Source organism: Centroberyx gerrardi, chromosome 2 (genome assembly GCF_048128805.1).
Source record: "Centroberyx gerrardi isolate f3 chromosome 2, fCenGer3.hap1.cur.20231027, whole genome shotgun sequence".
Classification (NCBI taxonomy): Eukaryota; Metazoa; Chordata; class Actinopteri; order Beryciformes; family Berycidae; genus Centroberyx; species Centroberyx gerrardi.
Window position 1 is genome coordinate 6,134,033 of NC_135998.1, and position 15,012 is coordinate 6,149,044.

At 41.6% G+C, this 15,012-nt stretch overlaps 1 protein-coding gene across 1 annotated transcript in view; it reads right to left on the bottom strand.

The window, feature by feature from the left end:
- Nucleotides 1-15,012, bottom strand: part of cntfr (ciliary neurotrophic factor receptor) — a 330,551-nt gene that overhangs the window by 139,560 nt on the left and 175,979 nt on the right. The window lies entirely within an intron of this gene.

Sequence of the window (15,012 nt, forward strand, 5' to 3'; positions counted from 1 at the left end):
AGCAACGGATATCTAAAGGATAATAGAGAAAACCAAAAAGTGTGCAATAGAAAAAAATAATGTGTGAGAGCATGAATATTCTTTCATAATGGTAAAGCCTGCCTTTTCCTGTGGTAGAATTTAAACTTTTATGATGAAGCACGTGACATGTGGCACGTTTACGTTAACATCAAAACTGTGCGAGAAAGGCTTGACTTTAGATCATTCACATTTTTTTTAGTGGTTAATATGTGGAAAAATACATGCTTTAGGTGCTTTTGGGCCTTTGGGGGTGTTCATTGGTCATATAGGACTGTACTAGAGAACAGCACCCACTCACGTAAGTAGCTGTGTAGTGAAGCAAGTGAAGAGATTGGTCAAGATTGATCGGTACAATGGAAGCTGATGAGAAAACAGGATCCAGGTCGAAATTTATGCTTTAAAGTGATGTTGAGCTTTGGTAGTACTCTGGGTTGTGTAGCTTCCTGGACATGATAAAACCCCAAAATTGGTGATTCTCTGACCTTATCCAACCTTTCAGTTTGAACAAGTGTAACACTGAAATTCTTCCGACCACATTTAGATGTTACACTTTTTGATTTAATAACATAAAGAAAGTGATTCACTCAAAAAAAATCAGCAGAATGATACATTGTCAGAATCTGCTTTATTCGCTTTCGTTTATGTGCTAGAAGTGTGATTTTCAGACTGTTCCTCCATACAATGGCAGTAAATGGAGACAGAAAAAAAAATGTAATTCTCCAGTCGTCTCTACCGGAACAAAAGAAAACAGAGAATCGCTGATTTTGGGGTTTTATCATGTCCAGGAAGCTACACAACCCAAGGTACTACCAAAGTTCAGCATCACTTTAAGGGGACACGATATACGTATGATGTCAAAATGTGTTTGCATTGATTGATTTGTGTGTATGCCAAGTGGCCGTGTGCGTGTGAGTGTGTGTCCTCTCAAAGTGTCCAAAAAGACAGAGAGACGAGGAAAAAATCCTTGTAAGACTGGACCGTGTCCAGGTCTGCAGCTCTTGCAGGGTTTGGGTTTGGGTCGGGGACACAGAACACTGAGTGGATATGACAGAGTCGGGCGAAAGGGCCAGCGGGAGTGGACAGTTTTACCTCTCAAAACATTTGACATTTGAATCTCTTTCGCAGGCGCACACACACACACACACACACACACACACACACACACACACACACACACAGTCATGGACGATGAGTATGTTTTCATGGATATCTGACCATTCCTCAGTTGCTTGACGTCAATGGAGCAAACTGCTCAACCTCACTGCTGGACACTGAGCCAGGGGGAATACTTTCTGGTCAAAGTCTCTTTTTCTCACACAGTCATACACACACACACTCCCACACATACACACATATACACACTCGCAGACACACACACACACTCACACACTCGTAAATGGGCACAGACAACCCAGAAATTTCTATTTCACTGGACACTAATCAAGAGGGAACAGGCCTATACCTTCTTGGCACAGACACAAAACACACAGTGACAGTCAGGCACAGATGCACACACACACACACGCATACACACAAAAATGCACCCACTAGCTCAGACATGCACACACACACACACACAGAGAAAGACACACGGTGACAGACAGCAACATTTACATTAAGCACACAAAAATGCACCCGCAAGCAACAACACCTACCACACACACACACACACACACACACACACACACACACACACAGTGCAGACATTTCTATTTTGCTGCGTGTCAAGTCAAGGAAGGCAGAGCGAACAGAGGAGACAAGATAATAATACAGTAAGTCGGTTTATTCCACTACCTCTGGATGGGTAATTAGAGCAAGAGAGGGGGAGAGAGAGAGAGAGAGAGAGAGAGAGAGAGAGAGAGAGAGAGAGAGAGAGAGAGAGAGAGAAACCTATGTGACCGAACGCCATGAACCCAGGCTCATTTGGTTTCAGAAAAACTTTTAAAATCAATGATTAATAACTCAAACAAAATAATTTATTGCCCCCCCATGAGACATAACGCACCATTTTAAAGGTGTGAATGCAAGGATCAATAATCTATGAACGTATGAGGAATCGAGAGAGGGTTCACAGAGGGAGATGTGAGGATGCAAAGATGGAGGAAAGCAGGATAAGGGTGGGAAGGGGTGATGCGAATAGAGATGAGAAGAGGGAGAGAGGGAGAAAAAAAAAGGAGAGAAGGTTCGGGAAGGGAAGGATCTGATGTCTGATGGGACGGAGGGAGGGAGAGATCAGAAAATGAGAGATCAGAGTAGGTATATGAGAGAAATGGAGAGAAAGACGTGAGCAAAGGAGGAACTAAAGTATGTGACATTTACATGGAAGTGTGAAATAGAAAGGAAGAGAGAGGGATTAGGGAGGTTAAAGAAGAAGGAGGGTTGGGACGACAAACTCCCCCTTTACCACAAGCACTTCCACAGTTATGTTTCATGTCCCGGGACTTGTTTGTATGCATATTGTATGTGTATGCATTGTTGCACTTTGAATGTAAACACAAGACAACATGCAGAGTGTTTCTCTCATCTCTACTGGAACAAATTCTGGCTGTGTGACAACAAAATGGACTTGAACTTGAAGGAGTGACAGAAAGAGAAGGAGGGAGAGATGCGATATGATTTCGGAAACGGCCCACAAAGACGGAGATGAGGAAAAAGGCATGTAGGAAGAAAGAGAGAGGAAGAGGGATTCATTGAAGGAGAAGAGATGAGATCACTTTAATTACCAAATACCAAAAACTGCACTGGAAATTGTCCAATATTTAAGAAAAAATCCATTCTGAAACACAGCTATGGGTGATGTACTTGGCATTTCTGGGTCCATTTTGTTATTTGTTGAGTGTATTTTACTTCTTCTCGTGGAAAACTGGTCAAATTTAGACGACGTGACGTCATGTCTAGATATTTCCAGCAGCTACAATGGAGTTTGATATCAGAAAATGTTTCAGCGATCTAAAACATCAACGGTAAACGTCAGGTTTTGGTGTCAGTCCTTCAGAATAAAAGAGCGAGGGCTTCTTTCTAGAGCCGCCATTTTGCACCAAGAGACGTTCAACAATCATACAGGGAGAAATCCATCGTAGAAGAGGAGAGAGACCAATTTCTCCACCCACAGGAGCAGGAGAGAGACCAGAATGCAATGCGGCATGACAGGTTGCGTTTTGAGAAAGGGGGCGTGGCCGCGATCACAGACACAGTCCCCAATGTTCATGAACTAGTTAGCTAGCTATATTTCTATTCTCATACGTCCAACTTTGATTGAATGCAACAAGTTCATGCACGTAGTCTGGTGGTTGAAGAAAGTCATTCTGGGAAACGTAGGAAATAATTAACTTAAGTGGAAGTAAACAAGGCAGGTTGAGGGAAAGTGGGTAACAGTGTCAGAGTATCCGACGGTGGATTTGTCCTTTAATACAGATTACAGTCCCATAATATAATACTGACACATGATATAAGGACAGCAGGACCTCACTTACAGCATAAAGCCGCAGTTCACGACTTGCTATGGATGCTTATACACACCAAACTACAGGGGGAAAGATGACAAGGAGAGAACAAAGTAATGTGCAGCATGGGATAGAGAAGGGTGAGGTATAAGAGGATTAGTGGAGGAGAAAGAAAAGAGATAGAATGAGATAGAGACCAAGGGATCGGGCAAGAATTTTTTTAAGATCGGACAAGGGAAAGAGCAATAATAGTCAGGGAAAAATTGATACGGGGGAAGAAAGAGATGGATGAAGAGAAGGCTGGAGGGATAAGACAGAGAATGATGTAAAAACAAGAAAAATACCAAATTGCTGGACTCAAGTGTTGAGAAAAGACTGAGTCGGCTGATCCACAAAGCTGCCTTTGAAATCCTAGCTTGGACCTATTTTAACTCAAAGGAACTTTCATGTGGAGGTGATGTATTTGTGCGTGTGTGTGTGTGTGTGTGTGTGTGTGTGGTGCTGGCCCGTGGAAAATCCAGCTTGTAACTTTAGTTTAGGTTCGTTGCGCTGAGTTAAACCGAGCACACGGTTAAATCAGCTTTTAGGAGACAAGAAATTTAATTTATTTTCAAACCGGGAAATATAGTTTGACAATCAATAATGTATACCATGCTCACCATTCGATTTAAGAAAATAAAACAGTCTATCTTCGACCCTGTTAGCTTTAATATAACAGTATCCCGTATTGCATTTTTGTTCTCCCCTATCTCTCCCACACAAAAGTCTCACTGTAAACACAGCAAAAGGGAAGCTGGACTCTGGTTTTTCCTCTGTTTCTCTTTCTATGTTCATTTTTCTGAAGTTGTGTCCAAATTCAACAGTCTGACCAGCAGATAATCAGATGAATGATCGGCCTTTTGGTTGCAAACCAGAAGCAGACTGGGCCAAATTATATTTTGTTACTGATTGATAATTACAGTCCAATGGTAGAAAATGTGATCTGTAATCTAAAGCACAACAAAAACACACATATGGTCTTAAGATGTTGGATGGACCTTCTTGTCCAAAACATCTTACACATTTTGCGTGTTCGATGCCCAAAGTTTCCTCGGCCTTTCTCTGGTTACTGACCTGTACCAGGCTGTCTTTCCTTGAAACAACAGCATTAATAGAGAGAGGGAGAACAAACTGTCTTGCCAGATTACTCCTGATGCCCAATGGATACAAAGAGGCCAAAGCACACAATGTTTCTTTTTTTTTATATATCTGTTTGAGTTTCCCTCATGGCTTCCCATTGACTTCTTAAACCGGGCCCATTTTCCCATTTGTTATGGTTGTCTGCTACAATAAAGTGATGGGAGGCTGTTCTGCAAATAGAGCAAAAAAAAAAAAAAGGGAAGAAATTGGGGATATGGAGCGGAATAAAAGAGGAGAAACAGTTGTGGAGAGAGGGATGAGAAGGAGAGAAATGCAGTGACACGGTTGAAGAGGGAGAATGGATGAATGTGACTCCTAAGGCTGAGACACGGACAGTTCCTCCAGAAAAACACAAGGTCTGCTGAGCAAAATTTGGAAAACTGACGCAAAAATCTAAAAAAGTTATATTTTGCCAGCATGGGCCAAGCTTGTAAATCCACTGAAAAAAGAAAGAGTTCAGTTAGTATTTCTGTTTCCTTCTCATAAAAACTTCAAAAAATCAAAATTCATCCAAAGCAAGGATATGTGAGTGTTTTTACACAAAGCAGAAACCAAGCTGTTGCTGAATGGAAAACTGGAGAAGTGCATGACTGTGGCTCAATTTACACCATTAAAATTCCCATGCAGATTCATCCAGACAGACGATGGCTTAATTTAATATTTTTTTCATATTTTCAGAATAATGTGATACTTTATTGATCCCTGTAGGAAAATTATCTTCCTCCACCGTGAACTGGGTTATGTAACAAAAGCAGGAATTGGACACTCCATTTTCCACCTGTTCCTCACATGAAAAGGTTCGCTAACGGTTAAGTTTAGGCAACTAAAACAACTTTGCTTAAGGTTAAGGGTAGGGTTAGGGTTAGGCAACTAAAACAACTTTGCTTAAGGTTAAGGGTAGGGTTAGGGTTAGGCAACTGAAACTTTGGTTAAGGCTAGACAACTAAAAGAGATTTAGTTAAAGGTACAGTAAGGTTCGGTCATGGTTAAGGGTTGGGGAGGGTTAGGGGGAGTTGTGAATTGAAGGTAAATACTGTATATCTGCCTGATGAAGCCCTCTGCATAAGGTGAAACATTGCCTTTTTTCTGGTGTGGGATAATTAATAAAACAGGGGAGCTGCATTATACATTATTCCTATTTTCCTCAAGTTGAATTCCTTCATACCAGCACCGATTTAAAAGTATTTGGGATGTGCAGTGTCTTCTAATTTATGGATGAAATGTATCCACCACCACACCCTCCACACCCTTATTTTCCACCATACTACTTCAATGTCAAGCTACTTGCTGCTTCTAGTCATGTCTTCTTCATGTAATCTTTTTGCTGCGGGGAAATTAATTTCTCTCACTTGTCATGCATGGAGCATGTTATTTACTACCAGACTACCTGCCAGAACTCAGGTACTGTTCCTATTGGTCATGACTGACCGAGCACCAGCACAACCAACAAGACTAATTAAAACGTAGCCGGAGTGGAGCGGAGCCGGCTCTGGCCTTACATGTGGGGCCAAACACTTCCTGGTTTAAACAGGAAGTCCCCGAGGAGCTGGAGCGCTACGTGTTTACCTCCTCTACTGCGATCCGTCTGCAAGGAGACAAGACAATTCCATTACCCAGCGATGTAGCACGGGTCCCCTGAGTGTGTGTGTGTCTGTGTGTGTGTGTGTGTGTGTGTGTGCGTGTGTGCGCGTGTGTTTGTGTATTTCTGTATACACACAAAAACAAGCTGCCCAGGGAGAGGAAATAGATATCAATTGGTGTGTGTGTCTGTGTCTGTGTGTCTGTGCGTGTGTGCGTGTGTGTGTGTGTGTGTGTGTGTGTGTGTGTGTGTGTATGTGTATGTGTGTGTTTGTGTGTGTAGAACAAGTTGCCTGAGGGGAAGGGATGCACATCAATCTAACGAGAGAACTCACTCCTGTTTTTCACTCATCCTCAGCAAGGCTGAAGGCGACCAATCTGTGTGTGTGTGTGTGTGTGTGTGTGTGTGTGCGTGTGTGTGTGTGAGAGAGAGAGAGAGAGAGTGTGTGTGTGTGTTTGTGTGGCTATCTTCGCTCCACAGAGAATCCACTCAGACCTTGTTATTCTGCCTTTGTGGAAATTCAGGACACATAACATGCCCTTGAATGTGTGTGTGTGTTTTTGTGTGTGTGTGTGTGTGTTTCTGTTTGTGCGTTTGAGTGTCAAACAACTGAAATCTCACCTACAAGGGTGATAATTAATTTAAGTTAACTCACACACACATATGTTACATACACAAAGCAGTTAGAAGGAAGCTAACTAGTTACATGTAGAGAGACAAGACACAAAACGCTGTTGATGGAGGAAAATGGATCTGCAAAAAGTGAATTTTGCAGAAATGAAGAAAAGAACAGCGATGGAATTCTTTCACATTGTCACCCAGAAATTTCTGAACTGAACAAGTAACTGTTCCACTCAAAACAGATGGTATTCAAATCAAACATGCCCCTTATTATGAATAATTAGGAATCTGAATTGACGATAAATTCACTTTCAAAAGCGATATAATCTAGTCAGAAAGTTGCGGATGAAACTTGGTTACTTGTACAGAAACATAACCTGCTTTCTCATATCTGGTAGAAAGAAGGTGCTGGAGGCAATATTCCTTTCAGTTCTGGAATATGAAGATGAAATAGACATGCAGCTGTCTCCAGCCTTAAGTTCCTTTGATGCTGCCATTCAGCTCTTACATTAATAGTAAGTAAGATTTATTTATACAGCATCCTGCGCAACTAAGGGTTACAAAGTGCTTCACAAAAAGAACGACAGCAAGATAAGTATAGTGGGATAATCCCAATGTAAAAGCAACATTTTGTTACAAGAACACAATATAAAAGAACACCAAAGCAAACTAACATAAAATATACAGAAAGAGATGATAGAAACAATAAAATCAATGGAAAGTCAGGATAAAAAGATGGGTTTTAAACATTTCAACAGATATTTTTGGATTCAGTTAAACGACTGAAGATTGCTTTTTAATTTAATGCCACACATTCATGAATTACAGTGTATCTTGAAGCATCTTTGCAACATTGAAGCATTTCAAGTTTTTGATTAGGAATTTGGTTTTACTTGAATGCAGTTGCTTTGATTGATGTCTTTCATTGTCGTTTTGTTTTTGTTTTGTTTGGTTTTTGTAACTCGGATCCTGCCCTCAACGTGTTCTCCAGGATTCAAATGAAGGTTCTATAGATGAAGAAAATCACCACAATTGAAGATAGATGGATTTCCTACAACAGCAGCGCAGTGAGATGCTAGTGACACACATAGCTGTGTGGCAGCAAATGGGAACACAGCACTCAAATTCAGACACTTAGCCTTCCTTATCAGCTTGTTAGAGTGAGAGAGAGAGACAGAGAGAGACAGAGTGAATCGGAAGTTTATTGGTCAGAAGAGAGAAAGAGAGAGAGATACATACAGAGACGCAGTGAATCAGAAAGAGAGTTTTTTATGGTCAGAAGAGAGAAAACTGAAGCTGAAGAGAGAGACAGAGAGAGAGAGAGAGCGAGAGAGAGAGAGAGAGAGAGATACACACACAGAGAGACCCAGTGAATCAGAAAGAGAGTTTATTTGGTCAGGAGAGAAAACCGAAGCTGAAGAGAGAAAGATAGAGAGAGAGAGTAGGAGTGGGAGATTTTGCGGCCTTGGTGACCTTCTGAGACAGCTTTCTCTTCTCTAAGCTCTCTCCACCCTAACCACACACACACACACACACACACACACACACACACACACCGACCTCAACCCAAACCAAATGGACTTGGCCTCATAACCCAACCCACACCCACAACATTGCCGCTTAAGACCTCTGTTATCATTTGTAGCTTTAAGGAAAAAAAATCAACCGCACAAGTGAGTTTACATAATGTTACTGCTGTGATGTGCGAGCGGTGGAGGCTGGAGCTGTTTATATGAATGAGTCAGTCCCAAACCTAGAAACCCCTTTCTGATGTGCCTGGTTTTATGATACGATTTCTCTGTCGGGAATCTTGGGGGGGGAACAGAGTATTTTATGTTTTAAATCAGCTGGCTGGCTGAGTGTGTGGCTGAGCGGTTGTCTAATGGGCTCGAGGGACAGGGAGGGATCAGCGACAGACCTTTGAGAAACCATTTAGAGGGCCATCGCAACCTCGCAGCGCTAGACCACATCATCATGTTCTAGCAAGCGATGGTTGCCATGGAAGCAGGCAACAATCAGACAACAGTCCTTCCACTTGCTGCCAAAAAAAGCGAAACAACAAACAGCAAATGCAGCGACTTGTGTTTTAATTTGTAATATACATTTAAGTTAAATTAAGTTAAGCTGTTATCAACTTGCAGTACCTGTCTATTGTATGTGCATTTCAGCCAGGGATTGCTGTAGTAGAAGACTATTGCTCCAGTTACAAGAGAAAAGGCTCTGTTTATGTCCGTCCCATTCAAATGTCAAAAAAGTGCATGGTCAATTTCATCATTTGTTCTCAAAACCGATTCACTAACTTCATGAACCTGAGGCACAAACTCTTGCTCTTGATGTCTCTGTGGACTTGTAGACATTTGTCCAATAACACTGGAAAATCAGCCAATGCAACGATAACTGGTTCCCCCATGCCGCAATTACCAACCCAATATGCAAATATCAAGTTGGAAAACCTCCACTGATGTTGGCCAGCAACCCACGACAGACTCACAAGTCGAAAACTTTTCTACTCTGTGGACTTTCAGTGACTTTTTCCAGCACTTTTTTTTCATTTGTTCATAAAGACCCCACACAAAAGCAAGAAACATTTCCGTGAACCTTGCTACATTTAACAACCATCAGTTCTTTAAATCATAGGTTCAAATGTTCAATGTTAACGTTAGTGGAATTAGACCATTTAACCGATAACCGTATTGCAATGCTTCAGTGCATTGAACTGAATTGAACAGAATTGAATTGAATTGAACTGAATTGAACACACGCACAATGGGCCTGTTTCGGCTCTTTGCTTACATACAGAATACACTGCATGTCGTCTTCTTTTCTATTTTGACTTGCATTCTGTCAAACACTGAGAACATTTTTTTTTATTTATGTCAAGGTCTTTTTAAGCACTTCCTCACACAACAGGCTTATTTTCCAGCTATTCCAATACTTCAATTTTGAAAAGTTAGATTAAAGGACTTTTAGCACTTGGGCAAACCTTGACCAGCGTGGAATTTCATGAGATCGCGTGTCGGTATGCCAGGAAGGATCCTGGGAATGTTTACTTGTTGTTTGGCTGTCACTGAAAATAAATGAAACGCTTAAGACATCGCCTCCATATGTTGATCCAACAACTGTCTGACTGACTGGCAGACTGACTAGCTGTGTGGCTGACTGACTGACTGCATGACTGACTGACTGACCAGCAGGTTAACTGGCTTGCTAAGTGGCTCACTAGCCGACTGGCTAACTGGCGTACTGGCAGACCGTGTGGCTTGCACGCTGACTGAGTGAATATCCAACTAGCTACAGCTGATGTTATGTTGTCTTAAATCAGCTGGGAGGCTGACTAACTGGGTGGGGGCAGCTCATGTTGTGATGCTATAAATTATTCAGCTAGCGGAACATGGGGACAGCAACAGACAGATGGACAGACAAAGCCAGAACAGGGCAAGACGGCCGTAACTTCCTTGTTGTGACAGCAAAGCAAAAGCAATGTTGTATTTCACCAAAGAGCTTTGGAGCGTTCTCCGTCTTCTTGCTTATTGAATTATATAATGAACTGTCTCTCTCGCTCTTTCTTCCCATATTCTGTCTTTTATTTTTCTTCATCTGTCTGTCACTCTATCCCTGTCTCATCCTCTCAGTTCTTTCCTTCTCCCTCTTCACCTATGTGTCCCTCTATCTTCAGTTTGTTTCATTTTTTCTTTTAAATTCTCCATTTCCCTGTTGCTCTCCCTCTGCTTTCTCTTTCGATCTTTCTCCCTCTCATCACTCACTCTTTGAAGAGAGTGTATAAAGTAAATAGTCAGGTGTCACTAAGTGCTCTGGCCTAGTAATGGTACCGGAGTGTGTGTGCGTGTGTTTATGTTTGTGTGTGTGTGTATGTGCATGTGAGTGTGTGTGTGTTTGTGTGGGCCGTCAGTGTTTGCTTACAGAGGAGAGAGGCACCGTTTTAAAACACTATATGGAAGAAAGTAACATCCTGCCGTGTGTGTGACAGCTCAACGCAGACACACCACACGGACACACACACACACACACACAAATTTGTATGCATGCACACTGACACACACACACACACACACACATGCACAGCGTACAGAACTCGTAAACATGCCTAGAACTATATACAGTGGTGAGATAATGCAAAGAGGAAGAGAGACAGGCATCAAAGCAGCACTACACACACACACACACACATACAAATACAAGCAAACACACACACACACACACACACACACACATCTGTGGCCTCCGCAAGCTGACATCATGTTGACATACTGCTGGAGAAGGATCACAAACACTCCATAAATTTGGGGTGAAGATAGATCAAGCAAACACACATATACACACACGTAGGCGCATACACGCACACCCACACACACACACACGCACACACATGCACATACGCACCCACACACACACAGATGGGACTGGGGTCATAGTGTGACGTTCTCCGTTCTTAATGCGAACCAGTGTAAACACACAGCAGGCTCCAGTGCTAACAAGATGCCGCCACTAACTCTAAGCCAAAACACCGGGAGAGAGAGAGAGAGAGAGAGAGAGAGAGAGAGAGAGAGAGAGAGAGAGAGAGAGAGAGGGAGGGAGGGAGAGAGAGAGAGAGAGAGAGAGATAGGAAGGGATGGTGAGAGAAGGAGGGAGAGAGAGGGAGGTAGGGAAACAGTAGGAGGAGAGGAAAAAAAGAGAGGAAGGGAGGTTGAGAGGAGAGAAAGAGATGGGAGAGAGATAGTGGGACAGCGAGAGGCGAGAGAGAAAGAGGAAAAGAAGAGAGAGAGTCATGAGATAGAGACAGAGAGTGAACGGGAGGAAAAATCTGTCAGCGAATGGAGGGAGGAAGAAAAGATGAGGGGAGGAAAAAGGGAGGGCTGGTTGGGGTCAAATTAGGGACAGAGGGAGAGAGGGAAGTCTGGGAAGAGGGGAATCACAAGTTGGTGAGTGGGTGAACAGATTTATAGAGAGAAATAGAGAGAGACAGAGAGATGGAGATGGAGAAAGAAGGGTGAGAGTAAAATAAAGAGAAGGAGCAAACATATGGAAGGGCAGGAAATGCAGAAAGATACACAGGGAACTAGACAGAGAAAGAAGCAAATGTGAGAGACAGACCGAAAAAAAAAAGAGAGACTGAATGAGAAAATGAAAAGAAGCAGAGAGACAGATGGTCCTCCCCTATCCTCCTGGTAGCACTTCTATTTGTGTAAAATATAACAAGCCCCCAGTGCAAGGAATAAACACCGCATAAAATCAAACTATCATCATGATGATAATCATTACAAGTGTAGCCCGTCATGGTATCGTTATCACCGTATCTGCACGGCATCGTAAAGTTTGGTAGGTGACAGCTAACAAAACAGAGTGAAGAAGAGAGACAGAAATAGAGAGAGAGAGGAACAGAAAGAGACAGAAACACAGAGAGACAAAGAAGAGTGAGAAACAAAGATAACAAAGATCAAATAAATAACAAAGATAGAAGAGAGAGAGAGAGAGAGAGAGAGAGAGAGAAAGAGGCAGGGGGTGATAATGAGAAGCAAAAGAGAGACAGAGGGAAAGAAGAAGAAGAGAAAGGAACAGCGACAAAAGAAAGAGAAAGAGACAGAATGAGACAAAGAGAGAGAAAGAAGAGTAAGAAGGCAGAATATGAGATTGCAATCAGAGTTTCTAATGGTTTGAAACTCCAAATAAAAGTCTATGTGTGCTTCGAACGGGCCATAAAATCACCAACTGTTATCAAGATAATAATATTCATCACCAGTCTCGACCACTGAGGTGTTGTTCTCACACCATGTAATTGACCACCGATGAATACACACACACACACACACACACACACACCACACCGCTTGAGACCACCAAAGTATCATTATGATGCAGGTCAAATTCCCATTGATGAACAAAGTTGCACACACACACATACAAAACTACACGTGCGCACACACACATTCTTGTATCCATGTAAGCTAGGTATCGTCCATCATGCAAGACACACACACACACACACACACACACACACACACACACACACACACACACGCATAAAAACACATTCACTCACACTTGAGTGCACACATAGACTTTGACTCTTTTACACAGATAAACGCACAAGCACTTGCACCCAGGCACACACACACACACACACACACACACACACGCACATACACTGTGACCCCCCCCCTCTCTCTCCCTCTCTCTCTCTCTCTCTCACACACACACACACTCGTTCTAGTCCTCATGTGTATGTATTGTATCATTCACCCCGACAACATAATCTACCATAACGTAACACTCTCATTAATTTGGTATTAATTCAGTATTCAGCAATTCATCATCGCTTACATGATTAACCAAAGTGTCACACTTCCACAGGGTCTCATTCATCAAGCATTTGTATGAAAATGTTATTTTTAACATCAGACTAAAATAAAATCTTGATGGGTAATATTCCGTATTTAATTTTACTTAAACAGGTTTGCTTTGCTTTGTATGCTCTCTGTTGACAGTTGGGTGGAAATAGCACAAAATGCACACGTTACATAATTTCACAAGCATACGGCGTACTGCACCTGCAATGCCACATGAGAGAAAACTATAGGGATAACGTGAGTATGAAACTTTGCCAAAAACAACAAACAACACTGTTGACAGATCTGAATAATTCCATTTGTTTTTTTCTGCTCTGACTTTAAATCTCTCGTTAGATCACTTAACTTAACTTTCCAAATTGGAAATTATGCTTTATTCACACTTTTAAACAATGGGTGCAGCGACTTATTATGAGATGAACAGGTTTAATGTTGTTGTGTTAAATGAAAGGCGGCTTTGCAAAATGTTGAATGACTTTAAGAGAAAGTTTGTGAATTAAGTGTAGATAGCAGTTATAATCCTCTTCACTAGAACTCTTTATTAACCATCTGAAACAGTGTTAAGTTAGTGTTAACTTTGTTGGGACCCAAAGTCCATTCCCACTGGGGCCACCCATGGTAAACATGCATGCACTTATGGTATTGTAAGCCATGCTGGATGAGTGTCCACTAAATGGGATGCGACAGTAAAACATTTATGCCATTGAAACTAGTGAAGCCCTGAGTCAATCAGCAAGGCAATAGACACCATTTCATTGAATATTGCTTGGCAACAAAATTCAGCGTCATGAGTCACTGAAGGTTTAAAAAGTTCTAAATCCTTTGTTGATTTAACTTTTTAAATTGAGATAAATGAGATTTTAACAACGGTATAAAAGTTGTCATTCGAATCATTCTGAATGGTACTCATCATTTACAAGTCCATCCTATCAAGACACCATTATTATGCATAGAGCCAGAGTATAAAACCTTCACTGTCAGAATAATGGTTCTCAGAGGAGACCACTGCCAGCTCACAGGCCACCGTGACGTGTCGTTAAATTGACAATCGTTAAGCTTTTGCACCAAATTGAAATGCACCGCGGTAACAGCAAAATGACCAAATGTCATTTTAACAACTGATCATTAGAGCTTGTCAGCTGGCAGTGGGTCTTACTGTAAGGACTATTATGATGACAATTTAGGTTTTATATTAGCGTTTAAAATGTTAATGAAACGCCCCTTCGAATATCATCAACTTAGCATTGACCTGGGCATTTGTAGCTAAAGCGGTTTTACTGCGCAAACAACATAAAATATGTAAGAAAAGTCATTTATATTTAACACTTAATGTATGCTAATCTTTATGACCTTGCATCTTGGCTTTTGGCAACTGACTGCTCACAATTCAGTCGTATTATTTTTTTGTGCAATGCTAGTGCAACAGTATTGCAGCATCGTTAACACATCATCATAATGTCACAAAAACGCTTGGTCAGCACTTGACATAAGGAGTAAGTCTATTCAACCCTATTGTGCCACATAAGTACATTCTTCAGTACATTGCATAATTGTTAGTTATTAATTAATAGTTCTTGAGCACAAAGTCTCTCTGGACCTACATGGCACAAAATTGCATTCTAGAACTTGTAAAACTAACCATTCCGGAACTTGTAGAACCACTCAGTCACATTCTAGAACTTGTAGAACCACTCAGTCACATTCTAGAACTTGCAGAACCACTCAGTCACATTCTAGAACTTGCAGAACCACTCAGTCACATTCTAGAACTTGTAGAACCACTCAGTCACATTCTAGAACTTGT